Here is a 23052-nt window from a genome sequence, read left to right as displayed (position 1 = left end):
CGCTTGGAAAACGCAATCTGTCACGCGCCGCTCGAATTACCGGCTAAAAACCCATTAGCTCCAAATTTCGATGTAGCTACGGACTCTCGATGACTCGGTACAATCCCAGAGCATTTCCAAAGAGGTGCAACCAATTTCCTCTTCCGTGCTCTTCCCCCCCCCCCCCCCCCTACTCCCACTAGCTGCCCCCGTGACGAAAAATCAATCAATCCGTTCACTCTTTTCTCCCCCAAAATATATACGCTCGTTTCCTACAACGTTTATTCCCTTCGAAATTCTTACCTATAGGGTACCGACTTTTTCAAGGTCCACTTGAGAGTTTACGTAGGACGAGGCATTTATGGGACATCAGAATTAGAAAGTAAAATTACTTTTCTCTCTCTCTCTCTCTCTAATAATATTCCAAGAATTTTAATTTCTTTGATATGGTCAACTGGATCACACTTTCCAACGTCTGCGTCTATGTCCATGTTTCTAAGTTGTCAAGTATGCCTCACCCTGTATATTACTTTTTATTATTCGAGTTTGCGTCGACAGACAGCTATATATTCTTAAAGATAAAAAAATATCGATATATATTTGGGCCCAATCTCCAATGCACAAAAGATTAATGTTCATCGAAATTATGCTTGATGAAGCGAAAGATAACGAGTTTGCTTATACACGTGAAAATTTCATCATATATATATATATATGTAGGTGCATAAACTATTAGCCGAGCGAGGGTCTCGACCCGCTGTTCTTATCGACGGCTCACCTTGGCAATTGGAAAAAAAGGTATAAACGGAGATTTTCATGCATTTCGCGATAACCGTTGCACGCTTGATCGAACGGACCTGCCAACGTTGCAAAGCTAGAGCAAAAATCACGATCACGGCTCGCTCGGATCGACTCTCGGGGACACTCGCACTTGACTGCGAAACGGCCTATTATTGACGCATGAATAAACAAGCCTTAGGAAAAGAGAAACCACGTCTCTCGGTTCTCCAAAGCCCACTGCATCCAAACTTCAACAACAACCATATTTCCCAAGGTCACGCAAACTCTTCGTTTCCACACAAGTTTATCCTTATGTTGCATGAGAAAATTTTAAAAATCTCTTACGATTATTCGTCTAAATGTAAACATATGCATGTATACAGCATTAAAACGATTCAAAGTTCGCGCAAACGCCTCTAAACACGCGAAATAAAACGAGGTTTTAAAAATCTTGACTCTCGAAATTAAAAGAAGGTTAATTACTGTGCTGCGAATAGATTTTCAAGATCCATTAAAATTATTCTTACATAATGCAGACGCGACGAAAAATTGTCTCTATTTCGCACACACGCAAAGAGCAAATATTCACGCAAGCGCTTCTAATCACGCTAAGTAAGAAAGGGTCCTAACCGAGTTAGCGCGAGAAACGGTACTGACGATATTAAACGCTCAGGCAGTGTCTAGCCTAGCTCCTTTGTCTCGCGCCGAAGCCATTGTTCGCTGCCGGTTCACCTGAAAAAAAAAAACGAGGTAGAAAGAGAAAAAAAGGAAACTAAAAATGAAGTAAAAAAAGGAGAGGGGGGGGGAGGAAAAAGGGAGATGGAAGATCGACGAGACGAAGAAGAAGAAGAGCTTGAACGACGAACGGTGGCCCTGGACAAATTCGTACAATTATTTCTCCATTAGGAGGGATCGTTCTCGTTCTCGTTGTCGGTTTTCACGCTATCCTTTCTACATCCACTCCCCCCCCCCCCCCTTATCCCTATAGCTTATTATACCGATCGGTAGTCGACTAATCGCCGGAAGTTTCCTGGGACAATTTTCTCCCTTCGATCACTGGCCCATTTCTTTCGCCTCTTATTATTAGGACGATCGTACCCATTTGCAAGGTTTTTTTCTGCCCAACTGACTGTCTCTCTCTCTCTCTCGATCACGATTTATCCCGCTGAAAGAAATCGAATCGTTAAAAATGCTTATCGACTGGTGGAGTAATCGCAGCTGATTGGTAAGTGCGTTTGTGAAATTATAAATCTACTCGGTGTCGGTGAACTGTTCCAACGAGACAAGTCTGTATAGCAATCTTATCGCGATTGTTCGATAATGCTTTCATAAAAAACTGACGTACCAAGGAGAGATTTCGTCTTATTTCGCTGTGCACCGCTTGTGGTGTCTGTATGTATATCAATTTTAAGTCGATAATAAGGTGTAATTAATTGAAAACTGTATTTATGACGAATAGTGAAAGTTAATAGACCGAGAGTGGGATTGACAATTATTTTTTTCATTTTTTTAAACGTGATAATATATCTCGAGTGATATATATAGTGGAGTAACACGATCTTACGTAACGTATAGTTGTAAAAAAAAAGCCTAGAGGTTGATCGTTTTGAAAATATTAATTTTCGCTCAAAACGAGTCATTGATAAATCTAAAGAATACCGACCCTTTTCTATACATATATAATTTAAAGAATAAAAGAAACCACTGTGTTTCGATTTAAAATGTGATACGGTACCATTACCACTCGATCTATTCTGACAGCACGGTGCACATTGGTAGCACGGAAAAATAATTGTACGCGCGAATAACGCGAAATACAAATAGTAATTTTGAAGGGACACGCAATTCAGTGTAATTTACAAGTAAATAATATAGATGCTAAATAACAGAGGAGTTTCTCACACGATTCTCGTAGTCGTGGGAAAAATAATGGGAAATGGGGCAGGGAAAAGGCTACATTTTTTAAATAACTTATATCATGGTATCTTTTGTACTGAAATGAAGAAAATTCGGTGAGGGAGTATATCGCGAGGAGATGAAAGAGAGAGAGAGAGAGAGAGGATGGTCGAAAACTCGGTAGGACGGGAATTGACGGGTAGTGGTGGTTGATGATGGGGGTGAAGAGGTGGTGGAGGAGGAGGGGTATAAAAAGCGATCGTGTCGGTTGGTAGGGCTGACCTTGCGGGTCTCCGCGGGCCACCAGTGTCGAGCGACGAGAAAATAGAAAATCGTGGCTCTCCTAAATGCGGCCGGTGTGATGTCATGCGGAAATAGCCGTCCGCTACAGCGTCCTCGGTCGCCGAGCGCTACCACTGCCATTCTTCGAGAGAGGAGGGAGGAAGGATCTTGATCGTCCAAACGATTACCCCCCCCCCTCTCCTCCCCCTTTCACTCTCCAATAGTCTTCCTCCAACGTCGCGCTACTATAATGCACCCTTCTTCCTTAATCGAGTCTCGCGTTTTCAGAAAATAAACGAAACCTACCCATTCCATCCCCACCCCCTTCTTACCTCTTGTATATTATAACTTTGCGGATTCGTGATAACAATTAAAACTCGAGAAAATCCCTATGCTCCTTTGCATATATAGTATATATATGTAGGCGACTCGACAAATTCAAGTTTGAAATTCTTTCGACGCCTGTAATCGCAAAATTAACGATTTCATTAAGCGATCGACGCTTGGCGAAATTATAATCAACGACGATTTCAATCGACGCCGCGAGCCAGCCGCTGGACAAAAACCTTCGCGAAATCATATTTTCCCCTCTTTTTATGCGCCGATCGCTCCGGGAGAGTGGCAAAAAAATTGAATTACTTCATACGCGCCTAGCTCTTGTATAATCCGTTGACAGTTATTAATCAAACGAGTTTTTGCAATTGCTGCATACGCGTGTATTGTATATGGAGAGTCTGACACACTGCTGCTCTGCTACACACACACATATATATATATATATATATATGAGAATGGTGTACGAGAGAAGGTTGTATCATAGTGGTGGTTCAATAAGAAGAGAAATCGAAGAAGGATTCGATGATTTGTCAGGAGATTCCAGTAACGAGCGAATTAAGAGAGAAAGATGGATAAGGTTGAGCACCGCTGTAAATACGTATAGGGATTTTTATGGGAGAAAAAGTATAGTGTATAAAAAAAACCCATATGCCATATGCATTGAAAGTAATAAGGGAGTAACTATACATATATAATAATAAAAGGAAATCTGAGCGCGTGCATTAAACGACTGCTGCTCGTCTTTGCAAAAGTAAACTCATCCTTTTTCCGAGAGCGCTGCTGCTCAATTTACGCTTTTGCGAGCAATTAAACGCTCATGATACAACTATATATCTATCCAACCCCCCCCCCCCCTTCCCCTTCCTCTCGCTTCCTATGCATGAACCGCGAGACTCGATAAATATAGCTACCGCTATATGTAGCTTCTGATTTCTCGACTCTCTTTCTCTACGCCAATTAGCGGCCGGTGGATTATTTACTGTTTCCTCTGAGAATTCGTGAAAAAAACTACACGCTCCTGGCTGCCTGCCTGCCTGCCCATCCCGATAACTCTGCTTTCGCGAGACTTATCTAAACCACTGAATCTCCACTCGATCTAGTCCTCTCACCTAACCCATAATAACTCTCATCATCGAAAACTTTATACTTTCAATAATAATGCTAATCGATGATCCAACGCTGATAAGATTCCGATTTAACCCGAATACGTCACTCGGAACGCTGTGGTAACGGTTCGGTTTCGTAATAGTTTCTGGCGTCAATTAATAAAATCAATAATCCTCCTTTGATTGATTCGAGTCGAGCTGCTAGTCTCCTAATTGGCCGTGAGTTTTCATGCAGGATTTTATTTGGTTATAAAATGCTTGAAATATCTATGTATACATATATATATATAGGGTGTCCCACGAACGATGGTATTATTGGCACGGCCATAGTTCGTGGGACACTGTATAGATATATAGCTACGTGCAATACGTGTGGTTAGAAATAATAAAATTGAAAACCCTACTCGGAGGAAAAAGTAGTGATCGTGAGACCCGTAGGAGCGCGCTGGGTGCTCGAATTACATTAATGTAGATCATGCACGAAGAGCGAGAAATTCTGAATTACGAAATTGTATTGCGGTTTGTGGAAGTTAATAAAGATTAGCCGAGAGGCAAGAATATACGTGTTCATTTCGCAAATAAGGCTCACGTACGCGGCGTTAACATATCGCGATCGTGGTCTATTATTTTTTATTGTAATCTCCGATATAACGAGATGGATCGAGAACGAGGCAATGAAGAAACGGCCAGATTCACTCGCCGTGTTTTCCATGTGCTCGCGAGCACCACCGAGAGTATCCTCGTTCATTCAGTCTCTCGCAGCTCCGCCGTCGCTAAATATTTCCACTTGACACTGCTGTCGAAATCCTTGTAAAACGCCTGTTTCGTTACATATATATATATATTCGAGCGAGAAACGACTATGAACCATGGCGTCTCGTTGATCGCTAAATCCCATATTGACAGACCACATTGCTCCTCGGTAGACTTGCGTAATTGATCGGATCAGACATTAGTCGGAAAAGTACAAGGGTCCCGTGCCTTTTTAAGCGCCTGTAATTACAATTGAAATGACGTAAAAATTTCTTTAATTAACGTCTGCCGGCTATCTCGCATTAAATCTGACACCATTACCCGATGCGAAACTCAGATATGCCTCTGACTTTCTAATATTCGCAATGCGATACAAAATCATCCGTAATATCCACTACGAATGCACGCTATACTTTTTCCAGATACCGGCAAACAATGAATAAAAGAGAAATTGGCTGCCGGTAATAAACGCAGAACTGAGCCGAGGGATTAGAAAAACTATATATATATATATATATATAGAAAACACGTACGTTGGCAAAAACTAAGGGGAGAAAAGAAGCTCGTGAATCCTAGATCGAATGGTGTTTAGAGGAATAGTGTTAAAAGTTACTATATGAAACGAACTATTCGGTACAAGTGTCGATTTTTTATTTCGTAATTTCAAAGGAATATTTTGCGAGGAACGGTAAAGCTAGGCTCTCGAGGAGCCAGTGGCAAAAGTCACCAGAAATTCTCAAGCCTGGGACATTCTGGATGAGTACGAGAACGCCCGATGTCACGCTGCTGCTGCCTGCCGGCTGTTCTTTCGCACTGCGCATGCGCATGCGCGGGTTACACTTGACACAGCCAAAAAATCAATGACCCCGTGCATTCGATGCGCTATATCGAGGAACGGACTATATCGTTCCACGAGAGTTTTACGCAGCAATAGGAAAAACGATAGGAGAGGATTTAGCGGTAATTTCATTTTCATCGGTATTTGCCAAGCTGGGACGATGTTTTGCGGTGGACGAGAGAATTGAAGATGGCTGGTTCGGAGAGAGCGAGAGAGAGAGAGAGAGAGAGAGAGGGTGGGGGAAAAAGTTGCGTGCGTGAGAAAGACAAGCTGGTGGCGGCGCTAGTGTAAAATGGCCGAATAGCGGTACGATGGAAACCAGCCGGGCAACCTCAGCTCTCGTTCGACTCGGCTCCGTTCGGTCAGACTTCGGGGAGTTGGTTCGCTTCGCTTCAGCTTCGCTTCGTTTCGTCTCGGTCTCGTCCGTCTCGTCAGTTCGTGTCCTCTCGTTGCACACGACGGGTCTTCGGCTTGGCTCGCGTTTCGCGCGCGTTTCTCTCTGATTCGCAAAAAAACTCTTGCTGTCCTTTCAGCGTCAGAGCGTTCATAAACTTTTGGTCGTCCTCATAGAGAGAGAGAGAGAGAGAGAGAGAATCGTACGCAGTCGTAAGGTCGGAAAATTGGAGAAAAGCACGGAAAGACGTCGGTTTGGAGGGAAAGTGAACGTGTGCCGAGTCGTGTGTGAGAGAGCCTCGTCCGCGGTACCTTGGCGAAATTACCCTCGGGTTCGGCCCTTGCGAAGCGAGAAAAAGAGTTTGACGAAACGGGAAGGAAAAACTGTTGGTCGGTGCCTCGACCGCTGGATTCGATTGGCAAAGTATACGGTGGAAAATCGAGAGTGAAGAGAGGAGGAAGGAGAGAAGTGTGCAAAGTGATGGAATAGAAGCTTCGACGCCGACGGGCTGCACCGTGTGTGGTTGCAGGGGAAAAAGTCTGCAGGAGTGATCGAGAAAACTGAGAGAGGCAGTTTTCCAAGGCAGTTTTGCGGTTGCACGAGAGGGTAAAGGCGTGCGTTGTTGTCCCTCGGCTCCGCTTCTCTTCGCTCTACGAGTACGTTTACTCCAGCTCCCGCGAGTGCACGGGGATAAAATGGCGCTTGCATTCGTTGGAGAATCCCTATCGACCGTGACAAACAATTCGCCAAAATCCCGCCGGTCTTAGCCCTGTCAGTAAATTATACAGTGGTGCATCGTCGGTATAGTTTGAGTTTTACGTGTGCTTCGCCAATCAGTGTCGTTGCTCGTGCGACTTTTTGTCGCGCACGTCCCCCGATCAACAAAAGTGTTCCACTGGAGGAAGAAAAAAAAGTTTCTCGTGTTTCTCTCTTTCCACTGTATCTGTACATCGATTCTTGCCAATGTTGGAGGCGATTGGTGAAGCAAAGCAATAATCGCTCGGCGCAGCAAATTCCTCGGATAGACACTGTCGAAAAGGTAATTATGCCATTTTGATAGCTCACGCTATAGTATGATATAAAATGCACACATGCACGTATACGTGTGTGTGTGTGTGTGTGTGCGTTAAACGCATATTCCCAGTGTTTCGCAGCACTCTCGCGCGATCAACGGGATCGACCGAAGGATGAAAGAAAAGTTGGAGGAGGAACGGAGCGAGAGATAGATTGAATCGTCTGGACGTTTTAGTGGATTAATCCAATGAGTTATGGTCCGTTTGGTAGCGTACAGAGGAGCTTATTATCGGTAACACGTCGAGGCGCGAAAACATTGCGAAACGGCCAGTAGAATTTCTCTCTCCGCCTTTACCTTATATATATACTATTAGCGATATTTAAGGATTACGGAGAGTTAGTGAAAGGAATTAACCGAGCCGAAGTTGCATGGCTCTCTCGATGTGCTCTGTGCGCGCTCTGCTACAGAGCCACGGTACACACGTACATATATATATATATATACATATATACGTATAGGTGTCCCGGACAGCGTGCGTTATACTACCCACCTTACACACCTGCGTCTAATACCACCTTTAACGATTCTCGTGCATATTTCATTAGACATTGCGCGCACGCTGTGTATACAGGGCTGATGAAAAATAATAGCCCCGGTTAATTTTGACCGCGGGGTGCTGCGAAACAGCTCATTGGCTCCGTGAGATAACACGCTCGTGTGTGTTGCCGTGTTTAATGATGGGTGCAACGACTAAATGGGGGGGATACAGCTGTCCCTTTTTGGCTCGGTGCACGCGCGGAGTCTTCTCGCCGCCGCGGCAATAAAATCAAAAACCTTCCATTCCTCGCTTAGACGCAAAAACTGCCGGGATCTGAATGAACGGCGCGCGCGCACGTGTAATCAAGCGAACGCTAAAACTAGACTCTCGTCAACGGAACGCTTTCAAATCTATTTTTAACGATCTATCTTAATCTTACCGTAGGATTTTGATCGGCCGAATCCGTGTAGCTTGGAGAAAGAGAATCCTGGCTTCCCATTGGCTCGCGCACAACGCACAACCGCTGCTTTATAATTAACCTCGAGTACAGCGATACGTTTAACTGCTAATTACGAGTTAATAAAGGCGTGCGATCAATGGCTGGTAAAATTGAAATGTCTCCGAAACGATCGTTGGTTCGCCGTGTAACTTTTAATCGATATATATATATATATATGTATATACAGGTTGCGCCGCTTTGCATACACACTGTATAGATAGAGGGGAAGATCTGGATTAGGGATAGCGGGCGTTTTTTGCCTCGGACACGCGCATTAAACCGTGTCATAAATATGTGTGCATGCATTTTTACCTGCTGCAATTACGAGTTAATAAAGCTGCGGCCAATGGTCGGTAAAATTGAAATCTTTCCGAGTGTTGGCGGTTTCTTCGCGTGGTGTTTGCATTTCTAATGAAAAAAGTAAGCTAAACGCGAGCGTTTTTAACGAACGACCTATAATGCGCTTGATGACTCGAGAGATATTAAAATGCATCGCGTTGCAATTTTGACTTTTTCCCGAGGCAGTAAAATGTATCCATAAACGTGATTACGTTTTAACTGCTAATTACGAGTTAAGCTAAGTATTATACAGACGGTAAAATTTAAATGTCTTTCAAACGGTTATTGTGACTCGATCGCTGAAATCCGATCGATGCACTTTGCGAGTGGACTAGAAATCTGCAACCACACACACACACACACGATTGCACGGAACGCAATTGTTTCTCTTTCGGGGAGGAATGAAAAACGTGGCTGGATTTCGGGAGAAGGTGGTCTAGCGTGAAAATTGTCTGTAGCTCGAGCCAAGTACACAGTGTGCTATGGATGATGAGAAGCTTGTTCGCACGCGTCTAAAACGTGTGTGAAACGTGGCTTCGACCCTTATGGGGCACCGCCTAGCTCTCTTGCAACACGAGGCGTCACGTCGCGTAAAGGCGCGAAGCTACGCATCCTGCACTCTACACACACACACGCACACTCGGTTGGGAAATGACAGGCTATAGGTGAGCCGGCGTGTTTGAGCTCAGCTCTTGGAGCAAATATTTTGCAGCGACAAACACGATTCGTTCCTATCTCAGCCAGACTTTCTTGCTGTTTAGCTGCTGCTTTTCCAATCGAAAAATTACTCGAATTATTTGAAAATCCGTCCGAGCACTTGTACGGATAGAAATTCAAAGAAACGATCAACTTTTTGCTCCTTGCGAGCGGAGAGCTGTTCGACAATGAATTAGCAGCTGTGTTTTCAATTTTTTCCCATAGATTTGTTTACCTCCTCTCTCTCTCTCTCTCACTCTTATCGAGGGTTTAGTGGTTGGAATAATTTACGAGCGCAATATTTCGTGGTACAAGAGAGAGAGAGAGAGAGAAAGAGAGAGAGAGAGAGAGAGAGAGAGAGAGGATGCGTGATCGGTAAGAATGGGTAAGAATTTTGTCCGTGACAGAAAACGTCGGATCATCGGGAATAGAGTGGGCAGCCGATCACTATCGTGGTTCGACCAATGGCCGGAATGATGGTAAGTTTATGGCGGGTGGCACCAAGAGAGAGAGAGGGGGGAGGGGTGAAGAAAGACCATCGGTGACCCTCTGCTGTTTTTCTACCTGTTGGCACACACACACACACACACAGAGATACAGGTAGCACAACTCACTCACTCGAGTTTTGGGCCAGTTTGCCGTTTGTCCGGAGTCTTGCTCGAGAGTTTACTTAACCCCGGGCCGTCGGTCGTTGCTGATCCCGGTGCCGAAGGAAGCCTCGTCGTCCCAAAAACAGGCCCCACCTTTCCAAACGTGACAGAATTGTAGAAATCCTACTTTCGTTCCGAGTCGACGGAAAAAGAGACAAAAATCCCCGTGAAATTTCTTCCCCGAACCTCTTGTTGTATATATATATATATATATGTAGACCTCGTGTAAGCATCGAATTGCTTCCGTTTACAGCGATCCTACGCGATAATCCTTTCATTTATTATTCGTAAACACGAGAGAATCCAGCCAACGTTTTTCTTTCCTTACCTCGAAACTTGGGGAAACGCGAGGCTCGAATCGATAATGTTTTCTTTTCGATACTATCCACAAGCGTAGCCTCGTGTCGCAACACTGCTTTTGTTTATGTATACCTCTCCTCTCATATTTCTACGTAAACCTTTTTTTTATAGCTCTTCCCATCAGTCTGTTCGTAGAATTTCATTGGTCGATTCTGCAAGTTTATTCCCCCACTCGAGATCCAATTGAAAGTATTAGGCGAGCGATCAAAGCTATTAAAACGCGGTGTCCATAGACTACTCGCTGTAAGTTCTCCGCAGTTAAATTGCATTAAACGCGGACAATTTCCATTTCAATCTATTATATTCTCGTACACGGTACTTTGTGTACGTGTATAGGTTGAACTAGTAACCGCGCGGGTATAAACTAATAGCTTAATCATTGCCTGGAACACCCTTCAATTTCACTTTCCACACGCTCGCGATACAGCGTTGTATTTCTGATAATTAACCCGTGGAAACTACACGGGGAAAGAGGAAAAAAAAGTCGTCGGATACAGCGATGGGAGAAGAAATGTGAAAATCTCGCGAGATAAATTTGGCCTTTTTCTATAATGCAGTGATACGCGGAATTTCATGTAAACTGGCCGTTCAATTTTTGAAATGTCATTGGAGAATTTGGGAGACTCGAATTATAATAATTCTGCGCTTGGGAGTATTATATCGACCGAGTGTATTTATCGCTGCTGCACGATAGAAATTCGACGAAAATTTCGATGGTTTATTTTTCTCCGCAAAACTATACAATGGTCGTAATGCATTTTGCGCGGAGTCTCTCGATGGCGTGGGGAAAAAAATGCAAGAACGCGGAGAAGGTGGAAAAATTGTCCGATGATTCGACTAATAGGAGAGAAAATTTTGTACCTTATTATCCCTCATCCAATCTTATCGGTCTCAACTGTACCATTAATCTTCATTACCGCCGATATTATGTTACGATATTATTAAAACCTCGCCAACTCGTCCAGTTCTTTAATGACTCGTAAAACTCTGTATAGAGTGATTCGAGTAAATAACCGAGGGAATAAAAACGGATATAATTTCCTCGTTTTTTAATATCGTCAGCAAAGTTGATCAAGTTCAACGATAAGAAATTTATTAATGCGATAGCCGTTTCGGAAGAAAATCACTGGGTGTGTGGGTGTGGTTATATAGCTTTGTCTATATATAGAGCTAACTGCGTAATTGCATCGTCAAAGTGCACCATATATACAGGAAACAACGATCGATCGACTCGCGCGAGGATTATCGTTTTGCAATTGTAAAAGCAGTACTACCGCGCGGTAAACTTTCCAACTTGACGCGCACTTGCAAATGCCCGAAGTTGGTCCGGAGTATTTCCAAATTTCACCGTAATCCCCCAGAGTCTCGTTTGTTGAAAAACAAACGAGGAAAAATCGAGCAAACGATCAAAATTGTATATAATCGTTACACGATCCATTTCCGCTGTCACGTCGAACCCTCGTCTTTTCCCTAATTTTTCTTTGTTATTGATTTGCGCACGGTTGGTGTACGTGATAGGAGGAGGGTGGAGGTGGGGGGGGGGGGGGGATGATGGTGAAATTAGCGCGCCGCGCACACGTACATACGGCCGCGTAACCGTCGTATCGAGGAAAAATGTTGGATTGATCCGCTGGCTTTCCATCTCCCACTCCCTCCGCAGCTATGAGTTACGAGTCTCGGATGTGGTACAAGTTTTACGCGAGAGGCTCTCTCTCTCTTTCTCTCGTCCGTCGCGCGCGCTAAGCGTTTATCGAGCGCCAACGAGAACGCGAATCGGAACAGTTTTGGATGCCAGGGGTAAAAATGAGGGAGAAACTCGTGTGGCGATGGAAGCGGGACACACGAGCGACGAACGGTAGCTGCGTGTACGTGGCCGCGATAGACAGATAAATGTAACCGAGGAGACATTGGAGCCTATGAATAACGACGAGTGATAATTCGGAATTTGAATAATTATCTGCGAGCTGGAAAAATATAGTAGTGGCTCCGGAGAAGATTAAAGTGTACCACGCTGGATCGTTAAATATGTATATGAATAACAAGAAGAGACTCGGTTAAAAGGAGAAGCAGCTCTATCATAGAATGGCTCTATCTACACACTCACATATATATATATATATATATAATTTAATATTGTTTACCGTCCACTCTTAAAATCTCTCCAAACCTTTTAAAACACTGGCCGGCTCTCTTAAAATTCCAAATCCAACGTCCGAATTTAACGGCTAAGTACATACAGCGTGATTACGCGTGTTATTTAGAAAGGCGAAGCGGAATCGAATTCTTGGAAGAGAATCTTTCGGGAGATTGAGCATTTTTTTTTTTTTTTTTTTTTTTTTTTTTTCATAGGGAAGAAGAGAGACGCGATGCTTGGAATTCTCGTTTTGGTTAAGAAACGATAAGCTGCTGCGCAAATATCGCTGCTGGCTTCGTGCTCGAGTTAAGCGGTGCTGCCGCGATCGACCAGCTTGTCCGCGAAAACAGTCGTGCCGGAAGGTAAATGTCCTCGCGTGCTGCGCCGATCGAACGATTTTCCATTTTCTCGAATCATCTGCTTGGAATATTCTGTCATTTCGCACAACTTTGCTGTTATACGTAGCGAGAAGATGATACTCTCTCTCTCTAGAGTTGACATAATAAGCGGAATAAAATAATAATTAAAAGGTGATATACTCGGGGAGAAGGAATAACAGTGTTTTGATCCGGTCCAAGAAGAGAGATCCCATCCGATACGATTTCCATAGCATAATTGCGAGGATGTACAAGTACGAGAAGCTTTGCTATTAAATCACAAGCCGTAGCACGGGTATGTAAATATAGCTGATTTAATCAGAATCTTGCCAATGTTTTAGATACACGATCCAATGTGTACATTCTAGAAGAGTTTCGGCCGTTTACCTCTCTTGTTTCAACAGAAAAACTCACCTCCGTTGTATTCAAACTCGCGAACCAATATATATATATATATATATATACCTAATGGCTGGTTAAATAATAAAAAAAAACGTGTAAATTGGGATAATTTGAAGATTTGTGAGAAAAAATTTGCTGTATCATATTCAAACTTGTAGAGTTCTTATTCAATAAATTGTTAATGATCGAGAATTGTTCGATTGGATAAGCTTGATATATAGATCCGTGGTGCATTTTGGTAAAATTGGTATAGTTGGAAAAATATTGTCCAATTGCTTCATCGATAAGAATGAAATAATTGTCAACAGTTTATAGTGAAACTTTGAGATTCTTTAATTTCTGTGAAAAAGAGCATTTTTGTAAGGGAGACACTATATGTATATTAAAATTAATTAATTTCCCACGTAAAATTGCCTCTTCTTTTAATATGTACATGACATTAAGGGGGAGGGGGGGGGGGGGGGGGGGACCGTCCTCTGTTATTAAACTTAATCCGCTATGCTCGTGAAAGGTACGAGGAGGTTCGAGGAGGATTGGATATTTTATTGGTGAAAAGTCAAAAGTTTGTAGTATGTGAAACACGTAATTTGTCAGAGAGGAAAAAAAAGAGTGGTTTATCTGGAGGTTGGCCTCCGTTCAATTCCATTGTTCCGTCCGAAAATTCGTGAATCGTTCATACAGAGATAAGGATATGCTGGTACGTTTCCGACAACGACGACAGGTCTGTTCCAGCTGTAATCTTCAATGGTCATCTAGGATCTAGGGTTACCTCTCTGTGTATGTGTGTGTGACTGCTGCCTTTTCCTTGGGTCCTGGGCCGACGACTGCTTCCCTCTCTCTTATCACGAAATACCATTAGTATATTAATCGCAAGATGATATTTTCACCTGGAAGATACACCAGAAGCGATAAGCAGAGAGATAAAATCACAATTTCCGCGCCAACATCATAAGCTGAAAAGACAATTTCCTCGAAGGATTTTTAGCTTTTGGTAGGACTGAGAGAAGACCCTTGGATTGAAATCCTTCCTCGTACCTTTGTATATATATATAGGCAAACAAATAATGTTTTATCACATCTGCTCCCATAAACTTTGTATCTCTCAACCTCTCTGTCTCTCGCAACTCGCTTCTTTGCATAATCTCCGTGAGAGAAGAGCAGTTTGACAAAATTCCTCCTCTTGGTCGCGAAATAGCATATGTATAAGAAGAGAGGTGAAAAATTGGTGAAACGAGGTCTCGCGATGAGTAATTCAAGACGGATCCTACCGTTCCTTTAGAAATTCGTCTCTCGTACGCGACAAGCTGAATTTTGATTTTCCTCGTGACAATAAAGGAGAGAGATTTATTAGTTCCATAATTGTAAATTTGGCGAGATATCGATCGAATGACAGGGCACGACGAGGACCGTGGTACGTATATATATATATATATATACGACTTCCGAGGAGATTTCTTCTTTCGAGCTGCTGCGGATCGCTGGCGGCAAATGACTTATGGCCTTGTAATCGCGAGCGACGCGTTCGACTATGCAAAGCGGTATACGCATTAGAGAATCCATAATTGTCCAGTCTCTCGACCGTGGATCGGGACGCGAGATACCGGTTCTCGCCCTACGCTGAAAACTATTATTACTCAAGATGACACGTCCGAGCGATTAAGGCGCCTCGGACGCTTCCGATTGCGAAGCCTAAATATTTCACGAGGAGAAAAAAGCTGCAATTTAACACCAGGAGCAATAATCACCGGAGATCGACATGTATCATTCCGATAGGATATCATTTTTCACCCAGCCTCCTCGTTCTTCCTCGGCATCTATCACCTTTCTCCATAATCCTATAAAACTCTACGTGCCAAGAAGATACGGAATAGAAATCCTTAACGTCTCCTCTCTCCGTGTTTTGGTAAACTGTCCTCCATAAATCAACGTTTATTTGTTCGCCACTCGATCTCTCTCCATTGTTCGTTACTCGGATTACCGTATCTAACGTTTATTAATAGGATTAGAGCAATAACGCTTTCAGCACTTTTCACGTATATTTTACTTTGGATTGCACATTTGCGAAATAAGCCATTTTAGCTTCGCGGCGCCATTATCATAAGTCTACGGATAATCCCTCGAGTGATAAAGACTGTGGAGCATTTTTTGTCCGTGGATAAGGTGAGGGGCGGGGGGGGGGGGGGGGGAATGAGAGCAAGAGTAAGGTGAGAGATGTTTATCAGCTTTGCGAAAACGTCATTCTTCCTCGTCGACGTGTATTTAACGGCGTGCATGGCGAGGGGGAGGCTCGTGCTCTCGATATCTTTTCTCTCTCTCTCTCTCTCCTCGGCTCTCATGAATTTATACGATGGGGAAACGTCGATTCATTGTGTCCACGTGCTCCGCTGCAGAGAACGTCATCGGCGGTCGCTCGATTCTCTCTTTTAACGATCGACACGCGCGCGACGGTTCTTCAATAACGATCTTGTTCATTCTTGTTAGAGTCGGGCGTCCAATCCGGGCCGGATAATATCTCTCGACTTTTTCCGATAGCATTCTCCAAATGACGCGAGTAATCGATAACTCGAAATTAAAGTGGCTGGAAACAGCTGTGTCGTGCAGCGCTCAATCCGACCAGGATGCGTCGTTGCTGCCGATATATGGCCCGATCGCTTTACGTTTGCGCTCGGTCGCACGGTGAACGCGCGCGCGCGGTGCGCGGCAAAAAGACGCGCATTGAATTCTTCCTCCGAACCGTCCATTAATATTCCATCATTAATTTCATCGATTCGATGATAATTCTCATAAATTATTCAGCCGAGATTGGCCTGGACGAGGAATCGTAAAATTTCAAACACTTTTTAATTATCGGATGCATAATGCATCGGGATAGAGAATATATATACTCATAAATTTTAATTCCCGCTGGATTGGTCGGGGAATTCAGCTGCGATCGATGCCGAGAGCTGCATCGCATTATTCGCTATTATTTCGCTGGACGGCCGCGAAGAATACGTCGAACGCTGTCGCAGCTGGACGGACGAATGCCGACGGGAAGCGAACTGCTTAGAAACACTGGACGGTTTTGTCATCTAGACTGCATGAATAAGTGGCGCTAAAATACGTTTTCTTTTGCGATTGAATTTTAGTCGTAGACTTTTAAATAAATCAGAATTTTCCCGAGAAATTCGTGTAAACAAGAGGCACGTGGTTTATCGTGGAATAGGAATAAAGCTTTTATCGTGTTTTTCTTCCAGGAAATTACTTGGACGAACAAAACGCTTTCGTTGGCAACAATAACACTACGTAAGAGGAGGATAGAGAATTCGGGGAAAGTTCCTCGTGTTTACCAAAGTTTTTCGCACTAAATACACGCCATATATACACTAGTAACCTTTTTTTCGTATAAGAAACAGCGAAATGGGGGTGAGGAGGGAGGGGGGGGGAGGGGTATAACGATAAGCAAGTAGCGTAGCATTGTCAGATATCCGCAGGTTCGATTTGATAGCGTTGAATAGGGTGCTGGTTAGTTTACTCGCTGCTCTCAGCTTCTTATTCGTTTCTTGGCTGCGCTCGAGTTTCATGGGAATCCAGCCAATAGTCGGCTACACCACTACCATATCAGCTCTCTTTCTCTTCTACCCTCTCGGACCCGTCCACTCCTTCTCCCTCCTCCTCAAGCGCGCTGCGCTTCCTTATTTCACTCTCGAGACTCGACTCGCAGTCCTCCCCCCTTAAGCTTACGCTTTCTCTCCACCCCCCCCCCCCCCCCTCTCTCTCGCAATAGTTTTTTCCTTTTCCTTCCACGTTCCATTTTTTTGGGGAAGTGGGCGTACCTCTTTCCGGTTTGCAGCCCATTGTCAGCCTTCCTAAGCCTGGCTTCAGCCTCTTCTTCTTCTTCTTCTGCTGCTGCTGCCTCTTCCCTCGACGAAGAAACTGCGCGCGAGCCTCTCCACCTTTATTCCCCCGTACACTGCAGTCTCGGATACACACCTATAGCTGCCTTATTTTTAGACATAGCTCGCTCCTCGCAAATTAGCATGCTCGCGTGGTGGACGTACTCACGCAAATTTCGTGTAAACTCGGCTGTAAGCTCGCGTAAAATCCTCCACGCCACTTTTTCCCCGTCCACCGTGCACGTATACATATATATATATATATATATATATACATATAAGTATCATGGCAATTTGCTACCTCGTAATCGCTCGTTTAATCGCTCCACCTTTCTCTTATATACCACTCGCCGGCCGGATCATCCCTCTACTTTCCACGCGAAGCTGCGAGAGACAATTGCAATTTTTCCGGCTGCAAATATTTTTTATGCAAATAACTCCCCCCTCCCCTGCACCACCCCGAGGAAAATGCGCTTCGGCCAAAGTTTGCGCAGCGATTCGAGGGGCTCCGGCTCCTCCTCCTCTTTGTGTGCTGCAGCGCGAACGCCCGTGTTCTCGCGCGCCTCTGTCTTGGTAAGAAGATACACGCGAGGCTGTGTGTGCGTGCACGTGTGTCGGTGCGTGCGTGCAATATGCGTCAGGCTGTTCCGTTCGTCCCTGCACGCATTCCACTGTCGAAGATTCCTTTCTCCAACGTTGCTGCTGCTGCTGCCTTCTCGAGTCCGTCGAGCGCTCCCTCGGTGCCCCGCGCAAAACTTATTCCACACCCGATATTTAATTACAGCTTCTTCCCCTCTCTCTCTCTCTCTCTCTTGCGAATTCCCCCCCCCCCTCCTCCTCCTCTTCTGGCAAAGCCTTAATTATCGCGGTCAACGCGAGGAACGATCGCCGAGCTCGAGGACAAATCCGCAAAATCCCCGGACTCGACGAAATGGCGTTTCGAAGCTGCGAAATTAGCGGCGTAATTAGCGTGTCCAACACTCCACAGTAATAACCTTTTTTGCTACTCGCTTTTTGGCGGGAAAAAGACGAACGTCGAATTACAGGGATTACGGCGGGATGAATTTTAGAGAAACCGCTACCTGCACGGTGTTTCTATTCGCAGGGAGCGCGGAGCTTGGCGAGGATCGAGTGGGTCCGGACCAAGTGCATCGTTTAGGATTGCAAAATTACAGCTGATCGAGATAGAGATTTTTCGCGATATCAGGCGGAAGGTTTTTCAAATTAATTTTTCCATCGTTCTACCGTGCATGGATGACGGGACCGCGAAGAGGGGAACGGTAACGAGTCGAGGGGTCTTGTATATATATATATATATATATTTGAAATATGGCCGGGCCAGCTTCTCAATCGAAGAAGCTGTAAAATACAGGTTAGGTTGGTGTACGAACGAAACCGAGACTGGCGAGGCGAGCACGGTGACTCGAGAGACAAAGGGACATTTTTTGCGGCCAATCGGAACAGGACGGGGGGGGGGGGGGAGGGGGCGAGGGCATTTACGGGCCTCCGCGAAACGATACGTACACGCACACCAGGGGCAAACTTTTGTTCCCCGCACGCGTGTGAATTAATGATTCTTCATTAGCTACCAATTCTTTAGGATTGGTGGAAAAAAAAGGAAAAAATCTTGTTCCAAGGAAATCTCGCGGGAGAATCATCGGGTCGGAGGTCGATGGAAACCGGGAATCGCTCGTGGAATTATTAACCGGTGGAAAATTGCTAGCACTGCTACCTGTGCTGCTACACACTATAGCTATATACACTGTAATATGGAAAGTGGCATTAGAGGAGAGAATCGAGAGTAGGTGAATTTCTTGCTTTCTTTGTGGTGCGAACAAAGTGGGTTAAGCCGAACTTGGATCGATGCAATCGGCGCGGCGTCGTGCGGATAGCTTTCGGGAGAGTCGCGCTTCAAAGGCTGAGGGGGGAGAGATAAGAGAGATCGTTGACTCGGGAGATAGCGCGCGCGCGCGCGCACGCGAGAAATACGAAAGGTTAGCAATGCGTTCCGACGTGGATCGCTCGGTATAGTGTTTGATAAAAAATAATGCCGGCCTCTCATATATATATATATATATAGATAAACGGCTCGTAAATATTAATGGCATTAAGTTTCGCACACTTTTCTCTGCAAATAATTATATATTCAGGAGTACGATTAGAATCTTATTTGAATTTCTGACAAATATTTGTCAACTCTCTCTCTCTCTCTCTCTCTCTCTCTTCGTTTCTCTTTCGGGAGGAATTTGCGTAGGATAGGTTGAAGTTTTTGGAAAATTCTGAGTGGGAAACGGTGCAGGAGGGAGGATTAATCGGTTGTTTGCTCTGGTAGAGATTCGTTCTTTGTTATCGCAACGTTTGATCGTGCGCGCCAGTTGTGCGGAGCAGCAGCAGCGCACGGTGACTTCTATTTTCTTCCTGTCCTTTTCTTATAATCCCCCCCACCTCCCCTCCCCCCACCTCTCTCTCTCTCTCTCGCGCGCGCGCGCGCGCGCCACTGCTCTGCTAAAAACCCTTCGCCCCTCCGGCCAAGCATCGCCGGGAGAGAATCCTCGTATAAATATTTGACGTGCGAGCAGCTGCCACGAGAAACCAAGAGGTGCACGACCCTGCTGTGAGATTTCACTCCGAGGTATTCACCTGGTGTCTCTCTGCATACTTTTATCCCCTCTTTTTTACTTCACAAATCTTCCTTTTCAATAAAATCCCCTTATATTCCTCCACCTACGAGATCTACTCTTTTTTGCCATAGAGTTCTCTGCTTTTTAACCCAAACCTTGTTTCTTCCGCCTCGACGCGAGGATATCGGTACAATTGCTCTTGTACTCGACAAAAATACTAGGGGGGGGGGGGGGGGAATTAACGCGATTTTTTTTTATATAGATTTTTGGAGGTTCGTGCGAAGATTGGTGGAACGGCGAGTGTATTATAGAGATATGGTGGTAGGAGAGGGGGGGGGGGGGGGGGAGGAGGAGGAGGAGGTACAGCGATGCGACGATTAACCTCGACCCGAATCTTTTGATCTTCTTCTGGAGATAGGAATAAGGCGAGAGAGCTCGTTGCTCGATGAAAAGAAGCCCAGATCTAACGGTGCCTGTGCTGCCGCGCTGCCTCCTGTTTGCTGCTGCTACCTTCGGAGTGCCTCGGTGCTTCGGAGCCTCTCCTCTCTCTCTCTCTCTCTCTCTCTCTCTCTCGGGGAGCCTGTCAACCACGTCGCACACTGCTTCTGATTTCTTCCGCGCCTTCTGGCTAGTTGCCTCGTTGGCTCTCGCTCTAGCTCTATACGCGTACATACATATATATATATATATATATATAGTCTTTGCTTCCTGCTGCTGCCCATCCACCAGTACAAAGCCGGTCTCTCTCTCAAATCCACGCTAATTATGATGAAAGCGTAATTAAATGTATTTACGGAATTTTTACAATTAATTTGTAGAAATAAGAGAGAGATAGATTGGAATCGTGCGTGGAGCTCGGGGCAGCGAAGGTGGCAGTGGTGTCGGGATGCTTTTTGGTACTTTGAGAAAATTGCCGTGACAAATTGAGCTGCGTAGGCAGCAAAGCAGATAGGACGATGGGGAGAGAAAGAGAGAGAGAGAGAAGTGGCGGGGGAAGAGCGAGAGGGAGAAGCCCCGTTTTGCACGAATGAGCGGCTTTCAATCGATTCGTCAAGCCCCAGGTGTCCCCCCCCCCCCTTTCCACCACCACCACTCCGACACAAAAGAACCCGCAGGACCGGCCAATAACTGTCCTGAATTTTCCGCACCAACTGAGCTAGCCTCTTCTTTCGCCTTCGCACCTCGTAATCTCGCAAATTTTTGCTAAATTACTCGAGAAAAACCCTCCGCTCCTTTTTCCTCCAGTTCTTCCTCGGGGACGTTGCTGAGGAACCGATGCGAAAATCGGAAAAACAATCGCTGGAATATTAGGTAAAAAGAGAGAGAGAGAGAGAGAAGAAACGAGTGCAGATGTTTTTTTAGACTTTATATTTATGACCTACTTTGCGTCGTAATTTCCTCGCAGGAATTCGTGTACGTAGACGGTGTTCCGGAGAACAAGTACCGTATCCGTTAAGAATAATTTATTCGATTTGCAGAAAACACGGTGCTCGTGTTGTCTCTGACCCAGTAGCGCGCAATGTGCTCCTCTGTCTTTTATTATATACATATATATATATATGCCTTGTATATTATATCGAATAAGAAACGATCGAGTTGCAAAGTAAAGGCGATATTTGCATTTCTCAAATATCCACCGCTCTATATATATATATATATATATACGAAGGAGGAAATACTTCCTGGTGGAAAGGAAGAAACATTGAATTAACGAGAGGAAAAGAAAGATAAATAGAAGAGCGAGTCTTTGGTGATTTTTTCTCAAGATTTCCCGGATTCCGCGATGATGGAGAGCGAATACAAATTGCATGGAATTCGAGAGAAATAATTCATGAGCCGAAAGAAGAAAGATCGAGAGGAGCATATTCCTCCTCGCATCTGCATTTTTCCAGCTACTTCCTTCTCTCTCTCTCTCTCTCGACGATTAGCACGACTCGATGCAATTGTACGGAGCTACGGAGAGGATATAAACAGGTCTAAAAAGAAATCTTAATCCAGTTACTCTGCTTAATTTCGTTAACGACCAATCCAGATTCCAATGAAAAGCCCCTGCTAATTACTCGCTTAGCTCGAGACAGCCATTTTTATTTAGGCTGTAATCAGCTTACACTCTCTTCTCTTATATATATAGCTCGAGTCTCGTCAGAAGAAAATTATTCTTACGAAGGATCAAAGAAATTCTTCAACAACAACAACGGTATAACAACTTGGAATAGCTGTTTATCGGAACGTTTGGTTAGATCGATGAGACGCGGTCTCTCTTCTATAGCTTTATTAGACGGAACGATTAGAAAGGAAACATAAATACTCCAGCATTATTTTTTTTTCTTCCCCTGGAAACCTCATAAAACTCATAAAACACGGAAAGATTCGACTCGTGATTCATTCGTTTGGTATTTTAAGAGACGCAGTCGAGTCCAGGGTTCTCGTAATGCAATTTTTATCCTGCATTTTTCGCTGCCAATAAACTAGAGTTTTCGAGGGAAGCTGATATTTTCTTTCTTATTCAATCTTTCTCTCTCTCTCTCTCTCTATATATATATATATATATATACACGAGAGAGTAAATAAGAGAGAAAAGAAAGAGACGCGTTTATCGTCATAAGAGGCAGCTCGCACGTTCTATACTTGTTTGGGCAGCTTCATCTTTGGCAGGTCTGGAAATATCCAGGGCCACTTAGCACTATCTACAAAGGCTAATGTAGCCGACAGATAGCGCGTTATACGCGAGCCAACGAGCAATAGAGGCTTCTCCATTTTTTCGAACCCCCCCCCCCCCCCCCCCACACCAATACAAACGAACGCAAATATACCCCCCACTGCCATACACAAGAACAACAGTAAGAACGGTATACAGCACCTTTTTTTTCACTCATATGCGCATCTCTGATTTCGCAATCTCTCTAGAAACGCCCAGTTTTCCTGCTCCCGTTCGATTAAACGTTCTCCTCTTTATCGTGCGCACACGCACACACACACACACACGCTTTTAGCAACACTGTACATGCGAAATTACATTAAACATGTAGGAAATATCCTAAGGAATCCAGGCACGTACTTGGATAACTACAACTCACTTCCATATCGTGGAGAGAGATGCTTTAAATTTAAACCTTCCTCCCCCCCCCCCCCCCCATCTCGTCTTAGCACAAGTATACTATATAGGTACGTACGTGAGGTAC

This window comes from Prorops nasuta, unplaced genomic scaffold (genome assembly GCF_024137725.1).
Source record: "Prorops nasuta isolate Cenicafe-Biocafe unplaced genomic scaffold, Cenicafe_Pnas_1.2 PNAS00025, whole genome shotgun sequence".
Classification (NCBI taxonomy): domain Eukaryota; kingdom Metazoa; phylum Arthropoda; class Insecta; order Hymenoptera; family Bethylidae; genus Prorops; species Prorops nasuta.
The sequence above is the reverse complement of the archived record's forward strand: the minus strand, read 5'-3'. Positions refer to the sequence as shown.